The sequence below is a fragment of the Pan paniscus genome, chromosome 2 (assembly GCF_029289425.2).
Source record: "Pan paniscus chromosome 2, NHGRI_mPanPan1-v2.0_pri, whole genome shotgun sequence".
NCBI lineage: Eukaryota > Metazoa > Chordata > Mammalia > Primates > Hominidae > Pan > Pan paniscus.
The window spans coordinates 63,029,511-63,054,376 of record NC_085926.1 but is presented as its reverse complement, the minus strand read 5'-3'; the positions used below and the strand labels follow the sequence as shown (position 1 = coordinate 63,054,376).

Here is a 24,866-nt window from a genome sequence, read left to right as displayed (position 1 = left end):
AGAACAGAGAGAAAGAGACACATCAAAGTTAAACATGCATTGAGAATAGAAACTTTGAGCACAAGCCCATTAGAAACAATGCCAAGAAGTTCTGGGGATAATACGGAATGTGGGTTTTGAGATGACATTTACGTTATGATATTCTGCAAAGCAAGAATCCAGAGTCTATTCACTTAAGGAGCAGTATCTCAAGGATAATCTCCTTGATTATGGACATTTGCTGCAAAGAGAAATTTTTGAATCTATTAATCTTAGTAATATATACCAATGCTTGAACATGTACAGGATCCATTAAATATTTATAATGCCGGGTCCAAAAGCACAGGTCAAACCAGTTGAAACTCTAGAGCCGTGTTTGTTGACTATGAGTGATTTTTGCTCCCAGGGGACATTTGGCAACATCGAAGATGCTTTTGGTTGCCACAACTAAGGGGCTGGGCTGATTGATATCTAGAAAGTAGAGGCCCAGGATGTGGTTGAAGCCTACAAGACACAGGACAACCCTCTACAACAAAAAATTATCTGACCCCAAATATCAACAATGCTGAAGTAGAAAAACACCTCTCTAGAGTGAATTTATTGGGACATGTGTATCTGACAAGTCCAGAGTCAGGTGAGCTTGATCCAGCAGCTCCAAGGAATCCACCAGGCCCTGAGTTCTGCCTGCCTTTTTGTCTGCTTATTGTGGTGTGGGCTTAGTCCTCAGGATCTTGCCTCTCACCTGCCAGGTCCAGACACTCCCCTTGTGATACCAAAACAGCTGTGGAACTTCCATCTTCACACCACACTACTCAAGAGAATTATTTTCTGCCAGCTCCCACACAAATCCTCAATTACTTTTAGTCATTTGTACAATAGGTTAAGGACCAACACTGTGGTCAGTCAATCAGCTACTCTCTTAATCCAGTGGTTCTCAACTTTAGCTCTCATCAGAATCACTGGGAGGGTTTGTTAAAATATACACTGCTAGGGTATACTTCAGTAGGTCTTGGCTGTTTTTTCCTATGAAGGATCAGATGGTATTATTTTAGGCATTGCAGGCCAAATAAGCTCTGTTTTCCTTCCAGTCTTCCTCCTTTTCTTCTCATTTGTGGCCCCCTCCTCCTCCTTCTCTTCCTCCTCCTCCTCATTCTTTAAGCAATTCTTTACAAATGTAAAAACACATTCTTAGAACATAAGCTGCACAAAAGCCACTGGCTGCATTTGTCCCTAGACTGTATTTTCATTGACTCTGAGCTTCCCCCCGTTTAACTCACTACATTGTTTACAAGAAAAGTTTGCAGAATCCAAGTAAAAAAGGATAATTATGACAGAACTCTAAATGGTAGCAGAGCTGAGGGAGAGTACCCAAAAGAGGACAAACTTGGAAGGGGGGGCCACCTTCCCAAGGCTGGGATTCAGACCTGATTAGAGAAGGTTGCAACTCACTAGGTGGTAGAGAAATGTGCTGTTTTGCTAGGTCAGAGCCAGTCCACAGTTGCTGGACAAGCAAGAAACCTTGGGGCATAGGTGTGATATGGCTGGTAACTGGACATGCAGGAGCAAGAAACCTTGGGGCATAGGTGTGATATGGCTGGTAACTGGACATGCAGGCTTGCAGAGGGTGTTGGATAGGTGTGGGAAGAAAGCTTGAATGTGCAGTGCCCCATTGGAAAGACCATGGACAGGTGAGACTAACTGGGGCTGCTGAGTCATGGAGGGACTCAGGCTCTGGCTTCATGATAAGGGCAGAGCCCCACCACATGTCTTCCCCTCCACACCAATGACTGTCAGTGCAGCTTCTGGAACGCACAAGAGAGCCCCTTTTCTCCTCTGATGTGCATCCAGTGCCTGCTACTAAGAAAGCTTAACATCGTGCTTAAAGGAGAAATGCTTAAAGTCCACCATTATTACAGAGCAGGTATCGAAGGGTAAATTTGGAGATGAAAAGCAAAAAAATGATAACTGGTACACATATAATTTTGTATAATCCTTATAATAACCCTATGAAGAAGGAATAAAAGTAAAAGTTACTCACATTTTATAGCCCAGGAAGCTGAGATTCACATAGGCTATATTGTCTTCCCTAAGTTTCATACATAGTGACTGGGAGAGCCAGAATTCAAACCCGAAGAGACTGATTCCAAAATATAGCAAGTACAATCTACGCCCAGCCAACCAGATTAGCACTGGGCTCTATTATCCATGGCTCCTCTCCTTTCCTTATGTGTTTGATATAGTCAGGGACAGTGAAATTTCAGTAAATAGTTAGAGACCAGAATTGAAGATCACATCATCATTCTTTTTTCCTCTTTGATAAGAAAGTTAAATTGTTTCTTTCATCAAAAACATTGAGATGCTTAACATAAAATGTATAACCTCTTTGAAAAGCTTTATCCTACTAGAGTTTCAAGGGGAAATAATGAAAGAATGCATTATAAATTCTGGCCACAAACACATCTATATTTTTATTCAATTTTTTCACTGTCAAAAATATTAAAAGTATTGGAGAACATTTGATGGATTTTCTGGAGATTTTAGCATCTTTGAGCTTTGGTCAAAAAACTAATTTATCATTATTACTTGGCCCTTGGACATTTGTATTCTGTTTTGCAAACCTCACAAAATGATCATTTCCTTGCTTCCTAAGTACCCTTTCCTCATGAATCCTGTTTTATAAATACCAATAGAACCTGAAAGAGGCCCTTGGGAAATACCATTTACATGGGATAAAGTGATTGTCAAGGCCCTACAATTCCCATGGCCACTTTTTTGTTCTGACATTTGTATTAGATAGACATTTGCAGAAAGTTTCTGTTTCTGAATTTGGTGGGATTGGGTCCTCTTATTTACTTCTACTTTAACAAAATCAATGTTTTAAATAAAAACTGAATATGTTAAGATATATTAATAAATGCAATGTATGCACATTGCAGAAAATTTAGACAATACAGAAAAGCCCAAAAAGTAAATCCAGCCACATTTCCACCACCCAGAGGCAGTCATGGTTTGGAATGTTTCCTTTCAGGCTTGTTCTTTCTACATGTCAAAGTATAGCACATTTGCAATAGGTTTGTCAATACAATTCATATACTGCCTTTCTACAAATGACTCATTTTTTAAACACCTCTGAATATTTTATACTGGCTATAACAACAGACACAGACAAGTGCTCAGCTCCTAAGTATACAAGCTTGTGAATTTCCACAAACTGAACATGCCCATTCAACCAGCCTCCAGATCAGAACCAGAACATCACCAACTCCTGGGAGTGCACCTCCCCAACCCCTACCCCTGTGCCCCGCAGTCACTATCCTGCCCCAACAGCAACCACGGTCTGGTGTTAACGTCCATCTCCATAGATCTTGATTTTTAAAACTTTATATAAATGGAGGCATGAAGTATGCTTTGTTTTTCTCATGCAACACTTGGCATGTGAGATTCATCACTATGTGTAGTAGTAGTTTATTCATTTTCCTTGCTGACTACAAAACTTTTTGAAACTATATGGGATTAGAAGAGTGAATTTCATATATACCCTAGTTCAGGAAACTGATCTCTGCCATCTCCTAGTGAGGAAACGTTATTCAGAATTACTTCTCTGATGAGAATTGCAGTGATTTTTAAAAATCTCAGTGGAGGGTTAAGGGGAAAATTATGTAAGTGGCTTCCATAATAGCCTCCAAAATTATGTATGTATCCAGGACTACTGCGAGTCCCTCTAAATGCAAGTGTCCCAAGTCAGAAAGGGTTTTCTTTCTTAGGAAGATGTGTTAAAAACAGAATGAGCAAAATATTGGGATTAGACAAAGCAAATAAATGAGCTCACAGGAACTTCTTTTATTCTGATTATTTATGGAGTATAGCTACAATTCAAAGGGATTTCTTAATTCATGAGAACGTTAACTTCTTGATTGTTTAGAGCAGTACTACTCAAAGTAGCAAGGACCAAGTAGCTTTGGACCTTGGACTAACAGCATCAGCTTCACAAAAGAGCTTGTTAGAAATGCACATTCTCAGCCTTATTCCTGGGCCTACAGAATCAATATTTCTGAATATAGGGCCCAAATATCTTGGTTTCAATGAGCCCTGCAAGTGATTCTGATGCTGACTGAAATTTGATAAACTTTGTTTAAGAGCAAGAGATGTTAGTGGTAAAAAGCTTGAGGGGGAAGGTGAGGGAGCTGAGAGCAGTGGCTCACACCTGTAATCCCAGTGCTTTGGGAGGCCTAGGCAGGAGGATCACTTGAGGCCAAGAGTTCAAGACCAGCCTGGGCAACAGAGCAAGACCCCATCTCTACAAAAAAATAAAATATTGAAACAAAAATTTAGCTTGTTGTGGTGACAAATGCCTGTAGCCCTAGCTACTCAGGAGGTTGAGGCTGGAGGATCATTTGAGCATAGGAGTTTGAGATTGCAGTGAGCTATGATTGTATCACTGCACTCCAGCCTGAGCAACAGAGTGAGACTCTGTCTCTAAAAGAAATAAAAGTGAGTGTGTGATCCTGGGCAAATTACTTAACTGCTTGAGACTCTGCTTTGGGTTACATAGAAAATTAGACTGTGATAGCAACCTCATAGGATTTCTATGAACTTTAGACAAAGACAATGCCCATGAAGTGCTCACCACAATGCTACCTAAGGAATTCTTTTTTCTTGGGGGTCCGCATTTGGCCTTTAGGATTTCCATGAAATTCCTGATTAAACCATAGGTAGATAAAATGGGCCCAACTGGGCTGATCAGAGACTCTTTCCTAGGAGCTTGAAGAAAAAGATGTGAGAGTTTTAGTCTTCACTCCCTGCTTGACATGTGAATGTCAAGGGCATGTGAATAAGGAAGCCAGGGGCAGCTGTCTTCTGCCATATGGGCAGAGATGGAGATTCAGCAGGAGTGTCGAAAATCAAGAGAAGAATGAAGCGGAGGTGCAAAAATAAATGAAAATGAGAGACCATATGGCCTCAGAGAGAGAGAGAGGAGAGACAGAGAATAGATACTCAATTTTTCAAACCCAGACTCTTCAGAGGTCAGACTATAATTAACACCCCATAAAATGCTCCTGTATCCTTATACTATAGCCTCTTAATATTTCAGCTCATTTGAGGAGACATATGATAATTGTAACAAAAAACAAACCTTGACTAAGACAAAGTACAGCTTCAACATTGTCCCAGCAAAAGTCCCATTGCTCCCACTGTCTAAACCAAGACCCTGGCAGCCAGGACAGTCTTACCTCATGCAGTGTTTCTGATGCTTTTATCTTCCTGTATCCACATCTTTAAAATATAGCATCTTTGGGCAGCTGCAGTAATACTCACAGCAGGGAGAATATTTACATGTTCAACATAACCACCTGGAAGAATGAAAATGAAGATAAGATTGTCTTATAGCTCTTGGAGAAAAAGCTCATAATTTCCCTTTTTATAATAATAAGACATTTACTCCCTGGAGTCTAATAACAGCAAAGTGTCAGAAAAGTCTCATCATTAGGCTATCTTTTGATGAATTCATTTTGGTAGTATCAGGAAAAAAATTCTTAAAGTTGCAGATCACATATAAAAGTAACAAGTATTCTTCATGAATCTATCTCCTATGTCTCCTTCATGCCCTCCCTACTCTGATTGACAGCTGGGGGAACAGAACACTTGAGCTCCTGGCTGGGCTTTGCAGAAGCTGGTTTTTAGCCAAACTTACAGGTAGATATTGATTACAACTATTTATCATGCATTGAAGGGATAATGGAGAGCACTCCCTCTCCACACCCCACCACCTGTGGGTTCCTTGAGAAAAAGGCTTAAGGCTCTATTGTTAGAATTCAGAAGAGTGTCTGGGTTATTCAAGAAGACCTGCTGACATCCAATGTTACTTCCTATCTCCTTGCAGTGATGGAAATAAAATATGAGTATTAAACTCTATAGGCACCACCAAAGAAGTTTAATTGTACACATAAAAAGAAAGAATCTATATGATATTTGTAGAATCTCTCTAATAATGTTCTCTTTGTTTATGCTTATTTGCTGTTTAATGTTTACATTCAGAGAGGAACTTGCCCAAGAGCCTCAAATGAGATCCAAGAGTTATGATTGAATACCAACATTGCCTCACATTTCTGTTTCTGAGAAAGTCATTAAAAAGAGGGTGGGTGGGCCGTTAACCCTCTGTGCCCACCAGTTTATCCAAGTTACTCGTAACTTAGGGAAGTAGTAGTGAGGAGAGAGGGCTTCTAAGAGTGCTCAGGCATTCAAAACAACCAGTTCATCAGAGGGCAGAGGTAGTGGCCATAGTATATCAATGATGATTTGCATTGTCTCGGAGCCAGGATAGATAAGCAATTTAAATAATTTTTTTGAAGTTTGTTTGGTGTCTATCTTGTCTGTTTTTGTATGTCTCAAAATTGTGTTTAAAAGGATGAAAGTAAGGCTCATCCGTAAAGTGAAATTTAGTTTTATTAAGTTTTAAGGCATTTATTTATCTTCACATTTACTTGTCATACTATTTCAATAAAAAGCGTGTAGTTCAACATCTTCATTAATAATATAAATTAACAAATTGAGGTCAAGGAGGGTAAAGCAGCCTTGTCCAAACTAGCAAATGGCAAACCCAAACCCAGTCCTCTTCATCCTCAAGCTAATGTGCTTTCTCCCTGGGTCAAAGTTTTACTTCAGAATACCCCCGGTTTTCTCCAAGATATGAGTAATACAGTTTTTAAAAATCCTGCAAATAGGATTTGTTAAGGGATTGAAATGCTCAGCAAGGGCTAAGATATTATAACACCAGGTACTTTCTTCATTATATCTGAATCATTCTCTAGATATAGGTTAAGCCCTGGAACAGCAAGTTTCCTTACTTCCAACACAGAAACAGGGCCATGCATCAGGAAGAAAAGCTGGAGGTAGCCCCAAGGGCCTTGATCATTACCCATCGGTCTGAAGCTACATTCATTAAAGGAATCATTTTATATCAAGCGGGTACCTAAACTTTTTAGAAAAATTGCATATGTTTTAAAGTTAAATTTTTGCCCTTGGGAAAGGGTTTGTTCTGTTTGAAACAGGCAGTGTATACTCTTTTCATACATGTTTTTGTTCGTCTTTCTGGTTTCTCGGCATCCTTTGAGAATTTGACCCTGACTCTGACCCTGTGTGTTCTGGACGGATGTCAATCATGGAATCCAGAGTCCCTGACCACAGCTTAGGTAAAGGACTGAAGATTTGACTTGATGACAATCAGAATCTCCCTCCAGAATTTTGAATCTTGGGGAGTCACATACATGAGGTGGCTGAGGATGGAAGACCTGATGGCAGAATCATGGAGAGACTACTTGTGAGTTCCTGCCATCAAGACCCCTCAGGATGCTTATCCATGCTTTTCCAAAACCTAAACCTTAAGCTCTCCCTTCAATTCCACAAATTGTCTAGTATCTTCTTACTTGTCTGTTGATTTATCTGCCTATTGCTTAAGTTACTGCAATGGATAGCTGTTGCTTGCAATCAAAGAACTCTAGCGTTACTCAATTACTGAGTAGGGATGTAATCCTGAGCAAGTTCCTTCCCCTCTTTGAACATCAATATTCTTATCTGCATAATGAGCATGATAAATTAGGTTGGATGTCTCTGTACGTAAATAGATGTGAGAATATAAAGGAGATGATCAACAAATTTTTTTGAAAGAATCAGTATGTTAAGCTTTGTGCTAAGCCCAGGGAACCACAAAGATAAGTGAGACAGTGTGTTAAGATTCCATTCTGTTGTTCTGGGCATCTAACTTTTTATATAATTAGGATAGCAGCCAGTAATTGAAAACTTTCTCTATTGAAATAAGAAATTTTACTCCACAGATGGACAGAAATGGTGGGAGACCACAAAAGGGCTCATAAAGGGAGATGTCTTGACTGTGAGTATCTGCTGCAAGCAAGCCCCTTGGTACCTATGAGCATCCTCTGACATCCCTGATGAAAGGATGAGCACATTGTTACTGGCTTGCTGACTCTATAGTCAGTGATTCTTTTTCCCAAGAACAGCTCCTAGCACATATCTCAAAGCCTTGAGCCTTGACTGATCAATGCTTGGCTAAGCCAGGGCAGTCATTGGTGGTTTGGCACAGTTTTATTCTTGGCACTGACACCAATGATACCTTGCAGATTTCAAAGCTCTTACACACAGCTAGATACTTAGCCTGAATTCAGAAAATAAAGTAAGAAATGCTCCCTCATCACCTTTTCTATTCTTCTATGCAGACCCCAGGTAATAACCACTGTGAGTGTATAGTTGAAAATGTGGTTTATGGCCCAGAATCACCTCACCTGACATCCAGTTCTTTATGCACCGTCAGCCTTAAGAGGGGGGAATATATAAGACTGAGCTTTTCTTCTGAATTAAAAAGAAAAATTAAGCTATACTGATCATCATATTTTACATACCTTTTCTTCTTTTAACTCACAAGAACCCAGTAATGTAAGCATTATTACTACAGTGTTTCAGTTGGGGAAACTGAGGCCTAGGATGTACAAAAAGGCAATACAAAGATTCAAATCCAGATTCCCTGATGCCAGCCTTTTGGCTTATCTTAACCATCATGCACTCTGCCTCTTGCCTCTCTTCTTGGTAATGGGAAGGGGGTAAGGAGATAGCTAAAGAATCCGATACAATATTAATAACTGTTCTTTTGTGCTGTTTGGCATCATTATGCAGGATCTATAACTCATGACCCTGATAACATTCTCACCTGAGTATAGGCATAGAAATAGTGTCCCCCTTAGCCTTCCATTTTCTATACCTTCCAATATTCAGCTGTCAGTTACCTACAATAACATTTTGAATTCCAGGTGGTCTCACTCTAATATTTGGGGAATGTTGGAGCCGAATTTCACCTGGAGCCGATTTTCTCTCTTCCTCCTTTCATGCTAGGGTAGAAACTCCATTTAATATTGAATTGTGCAGGACCTAAATAGAATATCAAACCAGACACTCAGGCTAAATCTTATGCATTATAAAGTTGAACATATTTTGAGCAACTAATTCTCTGCTAGTCAATTGTACTGGCAGAAAATATTCAATCACACCTCCAGGCTAGAATAAAATGAGTGTACAACTGAAGAAAGTCCATGAGAGTTATTATGATACTAGCTATTGGGTTTTCTTGAAGCCTTCTAATTTCCTCCTATTATAATAATTACCACTTAGAACCAACTATGTGCCAGGCACTGTGCAAAATTCTATACAAATACTATTGTACATATTCAAAAGAACAACAAGAGATAAATAATAGATACCTCTATTACCCTGAGAAAATTAGGACATAGAAATTTGCCCAAACAAATGGTGCAATCAGGACTTAAACCCAGGTGACTCCAAAGCCTATATTTCTAAGCACTGATCTAGATGACTTCTACTCTCCCAAGAAAGGAAGCATTACTAGTTTCATAAATCATTCCACCTATGTGCTCAGTGTCATGCACTTTACAAATATTCAGATAAATTCCACCTCCCTCACTCCCACTTATCAGGCAATAGAGGAAATGTATAAAAATATACAGCCACATTTGTCAAACATGATCTGTTTTTCACCAACACAGTAGAGACTCAGTAGATTTCCACTGATATCAGCTGAGAAAATAATCAATTCTGCTGCAAACTCACCTTGCACATAATGTCATTCATTTGCCCTTGTAAATGATTTAATAGACTTTCTGGGGACTGAACTATTCATCCTATAAAAGGCCAACATTAAGAAATGTGAGAAAGTGCTGGAAAGGTTAGACTTTTCAAAAGTAAGTAGAATCTCCTTATGCCTATGTGAAGTGGATGATTTAATTAATAGAGCAGGAATATTGGGAGCTTAAGTTAGACCTAGAATCCTCAGGGGCATGAATTCTTGAGTCAGCAAGAGAGAGTCAGTGCCTCAAGGCTGAGATATCAGTCAAACCTCTGTCCTCCACTTTTCTGGGGTATAAAGTGTTTGTTTGTTTGTTTTTCTCTTTTCCCTATGCAACAACGCAGCAGCAGATCCAAAATAACTCTATCTCTAGTGTAGAGACCCATCAGCGATGCTAACTCCACTCATGACGTAGCTGCTTGATATTTGGTCAAAATTAGCTCTTTTTCATAGAATATAGCTTAGATTTTCCTCCTATGCGTTTGCTAAAAGCAAAAGTAACCACCTTAACACCTGTCATATAAAGAAGACATTTTATTTGCCTCAAACAAAATAATACTTATAATAGAAAAAAACAATCATAATAAAAATAAAGCAGCCAAAACCCAATAAGAACAAAACCACTATGTGCTTTAGTCATGCTGGGTCCTGACTAGGATTGCCTTAAGCAAGTGTTGGTATCTCACCTTACATCATCCCCTTTTTCCTGTTAGTTGCTGTGTTGCTGAGTCTATTATTCAACTATCAAAAAGCCAAAAAGAGAAGTTATGAGGCAGTTTCTGATTACACAAATATCTAATGTCCGCATTGTCTCTAACTGTTTATTCAGATTGCCAATGACTTTAGAATTTAGAAGGTATCATTCAAAATGACCTAGGATTAGGGCCTAGAAGACCATCATTTCCAAAGTATCCCTAAGAAGGGTACACTGGATAAGCTACAGAAGTCTGAGAGTGCAAGGAAACCTAAAAAGCTAAATTCCAGAAAGTGGTAAGACCTTCCTAACAGAGGAAAACAATTACTTTAACCCTGGTAGTATTGGGGGAGGAAGGAAAATCTAGTAAAATGCTAATGAAGATAAACTAGGCTAACTTTCAATAAATTTTTAATGACTGGATGCAAGCATCATGAGAGATTATAATCCCAAGAAGCCTCAAACACAGATAAACTTTGCACCCATTCTCCAGTTCTTTCACAGAGGCTTTTTCTGTGTGCTTGAGTGTGTTATTCTGATGAATAACAGCAGTGCAGGAGAACTAAGAGAAAGTCATCCAGGTGATCTCAGGTTTTCAACAAGTTGGCTCTCCAACTTTCACTGGTGCTCCAAAGGCTGAATGTGGGGCAGGAGGACTAAGAGAAATTCCATAAAGTTTATGCTTTAATCAAGCATAAACATTTCCTTTTATTTTTCAACTCTCTATTATGTATATACATAAAACACTAAACTGTATATTACATATTATATTTTACATAACATATATATTATCATATACAACTTAAAAAGTCCTGGCTGTTAAGGAAGATGTTTTTAAGACATGTGAATGTGGTAGGAAATAAATTTCTAAACAGCACCCAAATTCAAAATGCCAGGAGAGGCTCTGAGACAGAGATCCCACAAGTCTTACCAGTACTCACATCTCAAGTCCTTGTGAAGTTAAAATTTTTCAGGTGAACTGAATCAAACTAATGCTTCATCAAAGCTAAAACTAGATTAGATTGACTCAGCTCCCAACACCATTAGCCTCACAGAATAAGGAACATGTCATTTTCTGGAGGCAAATATTGCTTACTTATGTCTCTCCTGATCTTTTGCATGTAGTACATAAGACACAGTTAAAAAAAAAAAAAAAAGAGAGAGACACTGAAGAAGGAAGAACATGTGACCCATGGTCAGTATAAGAAATAATCAATAGAGACATACTCAGAGATAAGCCAAATGTTAGTAGTATAACATAGAGAATTTAAAGAATGATAAAATGTAGGTTAAAAACTAGAATAAATGATGGACAAGATGTGTGAACAGATGGGGAATTTCAGCAAAGTAATAGAAACAATAAAAAAAATTCAATTTCATCGTCTTTCAAATGAAGATGCCCAAAGTTATTAAGTAATTTGCCTGAGGTCACATAACTAATCAGAAATATAACCAAAACTTTTAAAAAATCCATTTTTCCCAGATGATCTGCCTCCTCTCACACCTCAGCCTCCTGTTTTTCCATCTGTATTTTCTTTAAAGACCTTGTTTCTTCCTATAATAGGGAGCAGAACCCATCCAATCATCTTTTGGAGAGATGAAGAAACTGGGCTTTCCTGAAGCCGTCTGACCTACTGTACCTGTTCATTTCAGCCGAGGAGCTGTCACACTACTAAGTTCTGAAATGGAAATCATGCTGTAGGTCTTATACCAAGGTTTACATAGGAAAAGTTTAATTTCCTTTATCTCTACTAATTTTATTAATGATAAGGCTACTGGTGACCTAGAATAGAAAGCATGAGTCTTTACTCCCTTTCCAGGCTCAAAACCCAGCATAGCAGGTCCAAGCTGTGGTGGAAAAATCTGTAGGCCCATGACTCATTTGCTCTTCAGAGGGGAACCCCCAATTTTCCTCTGAAAAATCTCCCTTATCCTACTTACAGTCCAAAATGTTTATATAGTATTGGTTTCATCTCAACTCCAGCTTCTGTGGGGGACAAGTTATTAATTTGGCTTATGTGAGCATTTCATTGCCTCCTTACTCACCCAACTACTATGGTTGGATCAAGAATGGGTCCATACACAATATGAGCCTTTGAGACACAATCTGGGTTTTATTACTAGGACTTGTGTATTTTGTTGAAAAATAGAGGCATAGTTCCTCTTTTTGCTAAACCTGTACACGTAGAAATATAAGGTCTCAGTTTCCATAAGCTGTATGTAGAAGAATTTTACTTGAGAGTGATACTAACAGAAAGGGAAGATAAGGCTAGAGGAAAAGAAAGAAAGTCCCTGTTACTTGGTAGCACTGCTGAATCGAGCATAAACATTTCCTTTTATTTTTAAACTCTCTCTCTATATATAATATATATATAAAACATTAAACTATGTTACATATTATTTTTTTACATAAAGTGTATATTATATACAGTTTAAGAAGTCCCAGCTAAGCAAGCCACATGTAGAAGAATGAAACTGGGTCCCCATCCCTCACCTTATAGAAAAATCAACTCAAGATGGATAAAAGACTTAAATCTAAGACCTGAAACCATAAAAATTCTAGAAGATAACATTGGAAAAACTCTTCTAGGCATTGACTTAGGCAAAGAATTCATGATTAAGAACGCAAAAGCAAATGCAACAAAAACAAAAATAAATAGATGGGACGTAATTAAACTAAAAAGCTTCTGCACAGCTAAAGAGATAATCAACAGAGTTAACAGAGAACTCCGGAGTGGGAGAAAATATTCACAAACTATGCATCTGAAAAAGAACTAATATCCATAATCTACAGGTAACTCAATTCAGAAGGCGAAGACAAATAATTCTATCAAAAAGTGGGCAAAGGAATGAATAGACAATTTTCAACATAAGATATATAAACAACCAAAAAACATATGAAAAAAATGCTCAATATCACTAATGATCAGGAAAATGCAAATTAAAACCACAATGAGATACGACCTTACTCCTGCAAGAGTGACCATAATTAAAAAGTGAAAAAACAATAGATGCTGGCATGGATTTGCTGAAAAGGGAACACTTTTACACTGCTGGTGGGAATGTAAATTAGTACAACCACTATGGAAAACAGGATGGAGATTCCTTAAAGAACTAAAAGTAGAACTACCATTCAATGTTGCAGTCCCACTACTAGATATCTACCCAAAGGAAAAGAAGTCATTATATGAAAAAGACACATGCACACACGTTTATAGTGGCACAATTTGCAATTGCATAAATGTGGAACCAATCTAAGTTCCCATCGGCCAAGTGGATAAAGAAAATGTTGTATATATACACCATGGAATACTACTCAGCCATAAAAAGAAATGGAATAATGTCTTTTGCAGCAACTTGGATGGAGCTGGAGGCCATTATTATAAGTGAAATAACTCAGGAATAAAAAACTAAATACCATATGTTCTAAGTGGGAGGTAAGCTATAAGGATGCAAAGGCATAAGAATGTTATAATGGACTTTGAGGACTTAAGGGGGAAGGGTAGGAGGTAGGTGAGGGATAAAAGACTACATATTGGAGCAAGAAGCAGCTTCTCCACTCCTGGAATTTCTGCCTGGTTCAGCCCGCTCAGCTCCTCGAACTTCTCTTAAGTGGGCAGCAGCAGCTTCCGAGGTGGCCTGAGTGGAGGCTATGGTGGGACCAGCGTTGTGGGAGGCATCACCACCGTCCCGGTCAACCAAAGCCTGCTGAGCCCCCTTAACCTGGAGGTGGACCCCAATATCCAGGCCGTGCGCACCCAGGAGGAGCAGATGGAGACCCTCAACAAGTTTGCCTCCTTCGTCGACAAGGTAAGGTTCCTAGAGCAGCAGAACAAGATGCTGGAGACCAAGTGGAGCCTCCTGCAGCAGCAGCAGACGGCTCGGAGCAACATGGACAACATGTTTGAGAGCTACGTCAACAACCTTAGGTGGCCGCTGGAGACTGGGCCAGGAGAAGCTGAAGCTGGAGGCGCAGCTTGGCAACATGCAGCCGCTGGTAGAGGACTTCAAGACCAAGTATGAGGTTGAGATCAATAAGCGTACAGAGATGGAGAATGAATTTGTCCTCATCAAGAAGGATGCAGATGAAGCTTCCATGAACAAGGTAGAGTTGGGGTCTCGCCTGGAAGGGCTGACTGACGAGATCAACTTCCTCATGCAGCTATATGAAGAGGAGATCCGGGAGCTGCAGTGCCAGATCTCAGACACGTCTGTGGTGCTGTCCATGGACAACAGCTGCTCCCTGGACGTGGACAGCATCATTGCTGAGGTCAAGGCACAGTAGGAGGAGATCGCCAACTGCAGCCGGGCTGAGGCCGAGAGCATGTACCAGATCAAGTATGAGGAGCTGCAGACGCTGGCTGGGAAGCACGGGGATGACCTGCGGCGCACAGAGTGAGATCTCCTAGATACACGGGAACATCAGCCAGCTCCAGGCTGATGTTGACCGGAGGGCTTCCCTGGAGGCCGCCATCGCAGATGCCGAGCTGCACGGGGATTTGGTGGTTAAGGATGCCAACGCCAAGCTGTCCGAGCTGGAGGCCGCCCTGCAGCGGGCCAAGCAGGACATGGCGTGGCAGCTGCGTGAATACCAGGAGCTGATGAACGTCAAGCTGGCCCTGGACATAGAGATCGCCACCTACAGGAAGCTGCTGGAGGGCAAGGAGAGCTGGCTGGAATCTGGGATGCAGAACAGGAGTATCCATAGGAAGAACACCAGTGGCTATGGAGGTGTGCTGAGCTCAGCCTATGGGGGCCTCACAAGCCCAGCCTCAGCTATGGCGTGGGCTCCAGCTTTGGCTCTGGCGCGGGGTCCCCCTCCTTCAGCCGCACCAGTTCCGCCAGGGCCGTGGTTGTGAAGATGATTGAGACCTGCGATGGGAAGCTGGTGTCCGAGTCCTCTGACATCCAGCCCAAGTGAAAAGCTGTGGCAGCCCCTCTCAGCCTGCCCCTCCTGCGGCTGCCCCATAGCCCATAAGGGAGGCTGCTGTGCAGGGGAGCACAGGGAACAGAAGATCCACCTCAGGCTCAGCCCTAGCCCTCAGCCCAGTCAATGCATATACAGGCTTCCCAGTAACCTAGGCTGGCCCCCGAAAAGGAGCTGGACTAACTGGATTCTTGATCTTGATAATTTGAACTTTAAAACTCATAAGAAATGAGGTGATTGGCAACAGGAACTGAAGCTTAAAGTATTAAATAGATTTTTTTAAAATATGAGAGTATGAGATAGATTTAATCTTCTGAGACAGAGTTAAGATGCAAGAGGTCATGGCAATCCCAAGTTATGAAGAAGCAGAGTCCCTAAGGAAGAAGAAGTCATAGTCTGAATAGAAAACATTCAGGGAAGAAGGAGGGAATAGGCAAGTCAAGAGTGAGAGAAGAGAAGAAAATTAGTAAAAGCAATAGAAGACCGTGTGTGGTCCATGAGACAGAAAGAAAGACTGAAAAAGAAATAAGGTCTGAGATAATACTAAGCGTCTCACTAGATCTAGCTTGTCTCCAGCAGCTCATGTTTTTGGGTTCTGGTAGTGGCTAAGGGCACTGGCTTTTATATCTGTAGTTCTATAATTCCATCTCAGTTCCTTTACCTACTAGCTGTATAATCTTGAGCTGGACATTTAATTTACTAAAATTGCTATTTTTCTCACCTGTAAAAATGGGATAATACTACTAGCTTCATTGGACTATTAAGAGGATAAACTGATCTATGTAAGGGTCTTGGCATCATGATTGGCACATGGTGTGCACTCAATAAATGGTAGCTATTTTTATTCATACTATTGTTTTTATTATTCATTTAAATATATGTTAACATTTTCATTCACGATGATGAATGAAAACAAAACCTCTGCATCATGGAAGCAAAACAAAGCATCTTATCCATGGAGGTTACGTGTAATCTTTCCTGTTGCATTTATTGCCTTCACAAAAATCCTTATGACAGCTTGCTATTCACTTTATTTGAATTGTCTTAATTAAGACTCTATTTCTCATATCCAAAAATGCATAGTCAAAGCCAGCAGCCTGGTAGAGTGGAGAAGATAAAGAATTCAGAGTCATGCCTTTGAATCTAAAGTGTCTTCTTTTGACTTACATGCAGCCAATAAGCATATGAATAAAAAAAAGCTTGCATCACTGATCATTAGGGAAATGCAAATAAAAACCACAATGAGATACTATCTCACACAAGTCAAAATGGCTATTATTAAAAAGTCAAAAAATAAGAGATGCAGGCGAGGTTGCAGGCAAAAGGGAACACTTATACACTGTTAGTGGGAGTGTAAATTACTTCAACCCTTGTGGAAAACAGTGTGGTGATTTCTCAAAGACCTAAAAACAGAAATACCATTTGACTCAGCAATCCCATTACTGGGTGTACACCCAAAGGAATATAAATCATTCTATCAAAAATACACATGCATACATATGTTCATGACCACACTATTCACAATAGCAAAGACATGAAATCAATCTAAATGCCCATCAATGGTGGACTGAATAAAGAAAATGTGGTAAAGATAGCCATGGAATACTAAGCAGCCATACCAAAGAATAAGATCATGTCTTTTGTGGGAATATGGATGAAGCTGGAGGCTTTTGTCCTTAGCAAACTCACGCAGAAACAGAAAAGCAAATACAGCATGGTCTCACTTATAAGTGGGAGCTAAATGAGAGCACATGGACACATTGCGGGTGGTAACAACACACAGCGGGGCCTACTGGAGGGTGGAGGATGGGAGGGAGAGGATCGGGAAAAATAACTAATGGGTACTAGGCTTAATACATGGATGACAAAATAATCTGTACAACGAACTCCAATGACTTGAGGTTACCTATATAACAAACATGCACATGTACCCCCTGAACTTAAAAGTTAAATAAATTAATTGATTATCTTCTTTTGAAACATTTCTCAGACTTTTCATGCCACAATTTGCACACCTGGGAAATAAATAAAGTACATGAAAAATAACATAGATTATGGAAATCTTTTTTGAGATCATTAGAAGAAAAATACTAAATGGAGTCATCAAGGCATTATATTTATTTGTTCATAACACTATGAACATTATTTCTATCATCCATGATTAAAAATTCTAAAGCATTCATATTTAAGAAAGTATGTATACCATAGTGGTGGGGCTGAGAATTCAAAAATATTACTTTTACTAATAACCTCAGTTAAGAAGTCAGACAGCCAGGCATTGAGCCATCAGCAGAAAATATTCCAAGTTAGGTATTTAGACAAAGAAATCTGATGTCCATGTACTCAAAATTTATTTTCCTCTTATTATTTTTGATGAGCTGATGAAAATAAAAGGTTGTGTCCCTGCCATTTTTCAGTCATTGAAAAATTGTGACTCAGAGATCTTAAGATCCAAAGAGAATTGTGCATATGGTGATCTTTCAGCCTTCTATTCCATTTCATTAATTTATGTCTGGGAAAAAAATGAGAAATCAACAGCAAAGTCTAGACTGAATTCCAACAGCAGTCATAATTGTGAAAAATAATGGGCCGGGCTATTACTGTTTTATAACCATAAGTCAACAAAGCTCAGTAAAGAAGCATGTCAGTCATGAAGTTCACTACACAGAAGAGCCTCTGAGACTTAAAGGGAGCCCCCAATGCCCACATACTCAATAGACTACAAGGCATCGTTTCCCAGTGGAGACAAGCATCAGACGTGGGATCAGAAGAACTCAGTTTGATTCTTGGTGTTACCCTTTCTCTTCCTGATTTTATAAAATTCACATCACCCACTGAACCTCCACCTTTTCATATAGGGTAAAGATAGGGATACCTTCCTTGCTGTGAGGTTCAAAATCAAAATGAGAAAGTAAACATGTCTGAAAAACATGTTTTTCATGTAATTATGTAATGAGTATATGTTGAATGAACTAGGCTGTAAATGAATTGGAAAATACTATTAAAAAATATTTGAGAGAGCTGAAATTTCAATAAGAGATTTCAAAAATAGAGCTAAAACATCTATATTTCAGCCATGGTATTAATTACCTATTGGGATTGATACAAATTCCCTAAATACTGTGCCTCGATTTCCCATATGAACAACAGGAAGAAATGACAGGCCCTGGTTATATTGTAACACACAGATATACAGACACACACGATAACCAAATTAGTGCTAAATTTCATTTAAAATTCCCATATTCAGTCATTCAGTCAGCCATTCAACAAATATTTCTCTATCTTCTACTACATAGTTATCTTCTACTATGTGCCCAGCACTGTGCTAGTCACAAAGGGCAAAGCAAAGCACAAGACTCAATGTCTGCTTCTCTTAGAGTTTACATTGTAGTGTATTTGAACAAATAATTTGAAGACCACATGATAAGTGGTGACTAGGAAAATACATGAGTTGTGTGTTATTGCACAAAGAACCCTCACCCTCCTATTTATATTACCATGAGAATCCCACAAACCTAAACATTTCAGTGCTTTGGCTTTTGTAGGTAAGAGTTAAACCTATTGTCAGAGCCTAGCGGTCTCCTTGAGCTCAGTTGTCTGCGGGGAATGAGAGTCAGAAGTGACATCTGTCAACGCAGATGACACTGGCTGTCAGAAACAATTGCATCTTTAAGAAAGGATGAAGAAAATTCTCCCGCATGCTCCCAAGTGGGTGTGCCAGGTGTAATTGTTATGCAAGAGGGGACTTTTCAAATCAGCAGCTAAACCAGAGCTCAGAACAGCCTGGAAAGAAGCAACCCATCGTCAGGTGGCTGGCAAGCCTCCCTTTTGGAAGCATGCATATTCCTCCCCAGAAAGGAAATGCACCTTATTTGTATCCAGTAGTGCATAGATCTTTTTAAAAAGATGTATGTATAGAATTCTGTTGTTTTTGCCTGCCTACAATTTATCAACCCCATCTTTAGTAAAAGTACTCCAACTGTCTCTAGGAAATCACTTTCCTCATACTAGCATGATGTGATTTTGCAAGGAATGGGGCACAGTCCTGGCTTCTGGAACACCCCATCCTCTTGACTCCATGAATGCTTATAGGGATGTAACAGAGACCAAGACAATTGATTCAATCAAACTTAACCCTAGTACTGTACCTTGAAAAACTAAGAAATAAGGTATTCCAATTCTGACCTTAAAACTGAATCTAAGACTGAACTCATTTGCAACCATCCTGACATCCCATTAGGACAATCATCTAAGAATGGAGCTAACAGAGAACAAAAGGCAGTCAAGAGATAAAGGCAGGTTGCTGGATCCTGATGAAATAAATTTTAGCTTGGAGCTAGCTCATGATGCTTAAAGCTGAACCGATTTTTTTTTTTCAAATGAGTTTGAATTGGATTTTCTGTTACATATATTTGTGAAAATTTTGATAGCTACTTATGGCACATATCTAATCATGACTAGGGCAAATGCTTTGGATTACTGGATAGCTTGAATTGTTTTATTCATCTCCTTTCTATATCATCACCATTTATGAAATAGCAGAATTCATACCTAGAGTGGTATAATTCTACAGCCCGGATATGTAACCATTCTGTTAAACTTGCCTTCCAGTAAACTAACTTCATTAGTCATTCCACCCAAGGACATTTGAATTTTAAAAGATGACATTTAGTTAGGAATTAAATATCCCAATGCATTCTCTCAACATTATTTGTCAGATGATTGAAATGTCTTCCTTTTCCCTCTTCTTGTTTATTGCTAAATTGAAATATATTTGAACAGTCTTGAGAGAAACATTATAAAATGGTTTTCTAAATTGTACTATAGCCAGAACTTCTCTTCTCCTCTTGTACTTCAGGCCAAATATTTACAAAAAGGCTAGATTTTTGACAAACAGTTTAATAATCATATTAGTAATTGACCATTCACTTCTACTTTAATGTGAATGGATTTTCATAAAAGCAGGTAGTGCTAAAATACCTAGGGGGTTGAAGAAGTCTCTGACTCTACTTGGGACTGGCTGGAGCCCTCTATCTCTATGCCATTCAAAAAATTGATCAGTGGGAGCTTTCAGACTGCCCATAATGGCTATAGCATGACATATGGTTTAAACACATAGACTTTGAGGTTAGACCGTCCTTAGCTCAAATACCTGCTCAGAAAACTATTAATAATGGAACCTGGACAAGTTACTTAACCCTCCTAAGCTTCAATGTCCTCATCAGTAAAATAGTTATAATCATAGGGGCTATCACATGGGATGTTGGGAAGATAAAATGAGAAAATATAGGTAAAGAGCTTAGGAACAAAGGAAGGCCTCAATGAAACTTTAACGAACATTAAAATACACAAGAGGCTGCCCTCTTAGTGTAGCCAGCAGTGCATCAGTCTCATAAGACATGTAATCTATGCTTACGGCCTTTGAAGAGTCTCACTTCACCACAGTCACACATTTCATCACATTTGATTATTTTGAAAAGATAAGAAGGCTCTAAGCCCTGACTTTGATGGCCCATTTGCTGTGAATCTGAGACTGGAACCTTTCTCTCTGAACTCAGAGTTTATCATCTGTCTCTGTGCTGTAGCAGCTCCTCAACAGGACTCCTTTACAGTCAGAGAAAGTGCAGACTCCTCCAATATTTTCATATGTAAAAATATAAGAAATGCCAATGTATAATTTTAAGTAGTGATGTGCATATGAGTATGTATAATTTTTAGATTAACAATTCACAGTGTACTTTGGGCTATGTGGTTCAGTGCTGGGACAACTAGCACAAAATTGATAAATGAGCCTCCCTTTTGATCTTGAAACTGTACGTCTGTGACTATAAGATAACTTTAGTTCCACACAATCTCAAATGACCAAGTTTCAGATCCTTCATGAACGTGAACCCCAGGTACCGTGGCTTTTCCCCCAACTTCACTTCCCTTACCCACCCCATGCTAGTTCCATATCACCAGAAACAGAAATTTGGGTAAAGGAAAGCTATTGTGGCATCACAAATTAACTGTTTATTAACCAAATATACAAAACCCTATATTTTTCTCTTTTCTTACTTTAAAAACTGTTGTGTTATATAACATTCAAAATAGAGCAAAAGGTATGAAATATAAAACACAAAGAAAACTGTATACTTATCCTTTGGCATAAGAAATAAAACATCACTAATATACTCGAAGCTTCCTTTCATTACATTTTCTTAAAGTGGGTCTACCTGAGTTGTGGAGAAACAGAAGGCATAGTAGGGGGGCATTTCATTCATTCCCTCAAAATTATTTAATCCACAGAGAAAACATCTCCATATGAAGAGAGATAAAGGTTTTGTCTAATACTGCTGGGGCCCCAAGGCTTCCTGGCTCTACAAATCACACTGTCTTCTCCAGATCTCCCTCTTTTCCCTGTGGCTGAGTAAGCACCCAGAGCTGCCTTCCACCCCCACTCAGAGAATGCAGCCTGAAACACTGCAGTACTAAGTATTGATCCTATGGCAATCATCTCTCAAGCTGAGACAGATCCTAGTGGGACTGCCTGAAAATGGCAAATCATCAAATAATAGGACTGGAACTAGAATTTAGGTGCCATCTAGATCCAAAATTCTATCCATAAATGCCTTAAGTTCCTTTCAGGTTTTTCAAAAATCCCAGTGTGTCAGCTACTATTACAAAAACAACTTTAGCCTGGAAGATTAACCTGAAAAAGCATATCTTCGGGCTGGATTCATCATGATCCCCATCTCTGGCTATCAGGAATGACTATAAGTCATTAGATATTGAAGTTGCCTGACAAGTCCTTAGTCACACTCTTAAGCTTTTGTCTCAGCTGGAGGATGAGAAATGAGTACAAACCTAGGGTTCAGGGTGGGTACTTAAATCAGTGTAACCATAGCATTTTGTTGTTGTTGTTGTTGTTTTTTTTTTTGAGATGCCACTCTGCGGTTTCCAGGTCCTGGTGGGTGGACAACCTTATTTACTGAGAACCCACTAAGAACAGTTTACTCAGTGCTATCTGACATACCAAAATAAATGGAGAACTTTGTTAATCTTTTTTTTAATTTCTAGCCACAGAGTTTTAAGCCTCTTCAGTTGGCCTTGGAAATTGTGCAATAACATCTGTGAAATCACTTTATGGACTCAATGTGTCTATGCTAATTCAAGGGATTTTCCCTGTTATCGAAGGCCATTTTTGTTGACTTCTGTGTAACAAATCCTCTCTGATCATTCTATGCAAACATCCTGTGGCCAAAAAAAGTGGGAGAGTGGTCACATTTGTGAGCCCTGGGGAAGCCAATGAAGCGAAAATGTGTGTCCCGGGATATAAGTTTCCAAAAAAGGCCACCTAAAGTACAATTATCAAGTGTGCCTGTGCCTTGCTGAAAGTATCTAAGGGCAGTATATATCGCAAAAAGAAACAGTAAACTCCTTTTGTGATGATTTGCCTATGAATTCGTTTCTTTTTAGTAAACAACTGGTTCTTTGTAAAGATGCTTAAGACTATCACACTTCATTAACATCTGGCCCCTTCAATTTGACATTTGTTTAACACCTACTATGTCCCTATCGTGACGCTAGGCACTACAGGCAATGCAGCTATGAAGCACACATTTCTCAAAGTCAAAGAAACAAGTTACACTCTAATAGTTACATCCTAAACCAAGAATACGAATGCCTGTAATTCAAAAAGGGATGTCCCAAATGCGATTAGGGGTTCAAAAGATGAAGAGATAGATCATGCAGTTGATGGCTTCAGGGGAAAATTTAAAAAGCTTAATGAAGGACCTTTATGTAACATAGACTTTGAAGGATGGATAGAATATTGACAGATGAGGAAGAGAGACATTCTAATCAGAGCAAACACCATGAGCAAGATGCAGAGATTTGACATGTGGGATACTTCCAAGAAAAAGCAAATAATCCATTTTAATTAAATCACAGGATATTCACTGGGAAGAAATGGAAAATAATGACAACATCAAGAAAACAACAGTAATAGAATAATAATGACAGTAACCACTGTAGCTAACATTTATTGTGTGAGGCATGGTTTTAAGTTCTTTTTATTTAGTAATACATAATCATAGAATATATGAGAAAATAAGCACATTTGTAAACTGTGTAGATGTAGATGTGTCCTTTCTTGGTGTCAATTTGTCAGTATGAATAGACAAAAAACTCCCACATACATATATACATTCAGACCCACCAGTCCCGCATAAAGAAATTTGCTCTAAGGTAATAGTCATCCAAGTGCAGAGAGATATATGTACAAGAATGTTCACTATGATATTGTGTATAAAATAAAAAAATTGTAATCCTAATTGCCCAACAATAGACAATGGTGACATCGAACTTCAAAAACTTTCAAAATATATGGTTGAGTCAAACAGAAGATTTATTCATCTGTTTAACATAATATCAAGTTATAAAACATATTTCCTATTTGTATATCAAATGGGAAAAAATTCTGGAGGAGAATAAGCAATAGTTCTAAAACAATTATACATGGGTATTTTATATAAGTTGGATATTTTGTTCATCTTTATTTTCTCATTTTTCTTCAGTAATTGTGTATTGCTTTTCTAACAAAATAAGATAAAAAGTATGTAAAGAAAATAACTAGATAAAATATGAACTTAGGCTATTGAGCAGCTAGATCTCACTCTGTATGTTTCCCTGAAATCACTAGTAACTTATCCAAATGATCTTAGGGCTTCATTGGATTTGTGGACCTGGATGGCAAGGGACAAGCAGCACTTAGACTTTTAACTTAATAGCAGGGAACCTGAACCAATACATCAGGTGAACTACATCCTTTGGCATTCTTGAAACTCTGTGAGTTCCATGTGTAGGTGATGCAAAGATTAGATGGGAGGTGTAGGGGGATGGTCACCAAATAATTTTGATAAAATCTGAAAACTGAGAATTTTGGAAGGATGGTAGATTAACAAAAAGACTTTCAGATTGGTGAGAAAATGGTAATCTACAGAAGAAAAAACATGTAAGGACCTGGGGGTGCTCATTGTTTGACATGGACTGTTTTCATTTACTTCTTACCCAAACTGAATGAACTAGATACTATTATCCCAATCTTGGAGGTGAGAAAACTGACTTTGATTATATCACGTTCCCAAGGTTACCCAACAGTAAGCACTGACGTTTGCATAGGACCCTGGCAAGTAGAAATGACAGAGAAACAGATTGCAGTTCTGTATAGGGAAGAACAAGTACGAAATGGGTCTCTGCTGTGCATAGCGAGCTCCACACCATTGGAGGCAAGCAAGCACAGCTTAGGTGCCTAGCAGGCAGTGATTCAGAGGAGACCGTGTCACTGCTGGTGATTGCATCATTTGTACATACAGTGCCGTACAACCCTGAGAATCCTATATAGTCTTCTAGCCAGGAAATAAAACTAGGTCTTCTCATCTTAACATTCAGGCAAAAAGAATTCAGAACCTCCCTCAGGGGCCTGAGAGTCTTAGAACTGACAAAGGAACATTTTCCACAAATTTCTCCTTTATCCCCACTACTGTAATCTTCTTTCTCTTTCTTTTTCTTTTTCTTTTCCCTTATTGTCCCTTGTCCAAATTGCTTTATTTCATATCTGATTATCTTACTCT

At 39.0% G+C, this 24,866-nt stretch overlaps 1 long non-coding RNA gene and 1 pseudogene across 2 annotated transcripts in view; one reads left to right on the top strand and one right to left on the bottom strand.

Annotated features, from left to right (window-relative positions):
* The window catches only part of LOC134729972 (uncharacterized), a 171,520-nt gene that overhangs the window by 9,422 nt on the left and 137,232 nt on the right, over positions 1-24,866 (bottom strand). For both annotated transcript variants that reach the window (XR_010111554.1, XR_010111553.1), the window contains exon 3: positions 5,211-5,330. This is a non-coding gene — a long non-coding RNA (uncharacterized LOC134729972). The remainder of the gene's footprint in view (positions 1-5,210; positions 5,331-24,866) is intronic.
* LOC100970970 (keratin, type II cytoskeletal 8-like) lies at positions 13,797-15,271 on the top strand (annotated as a pseudogene).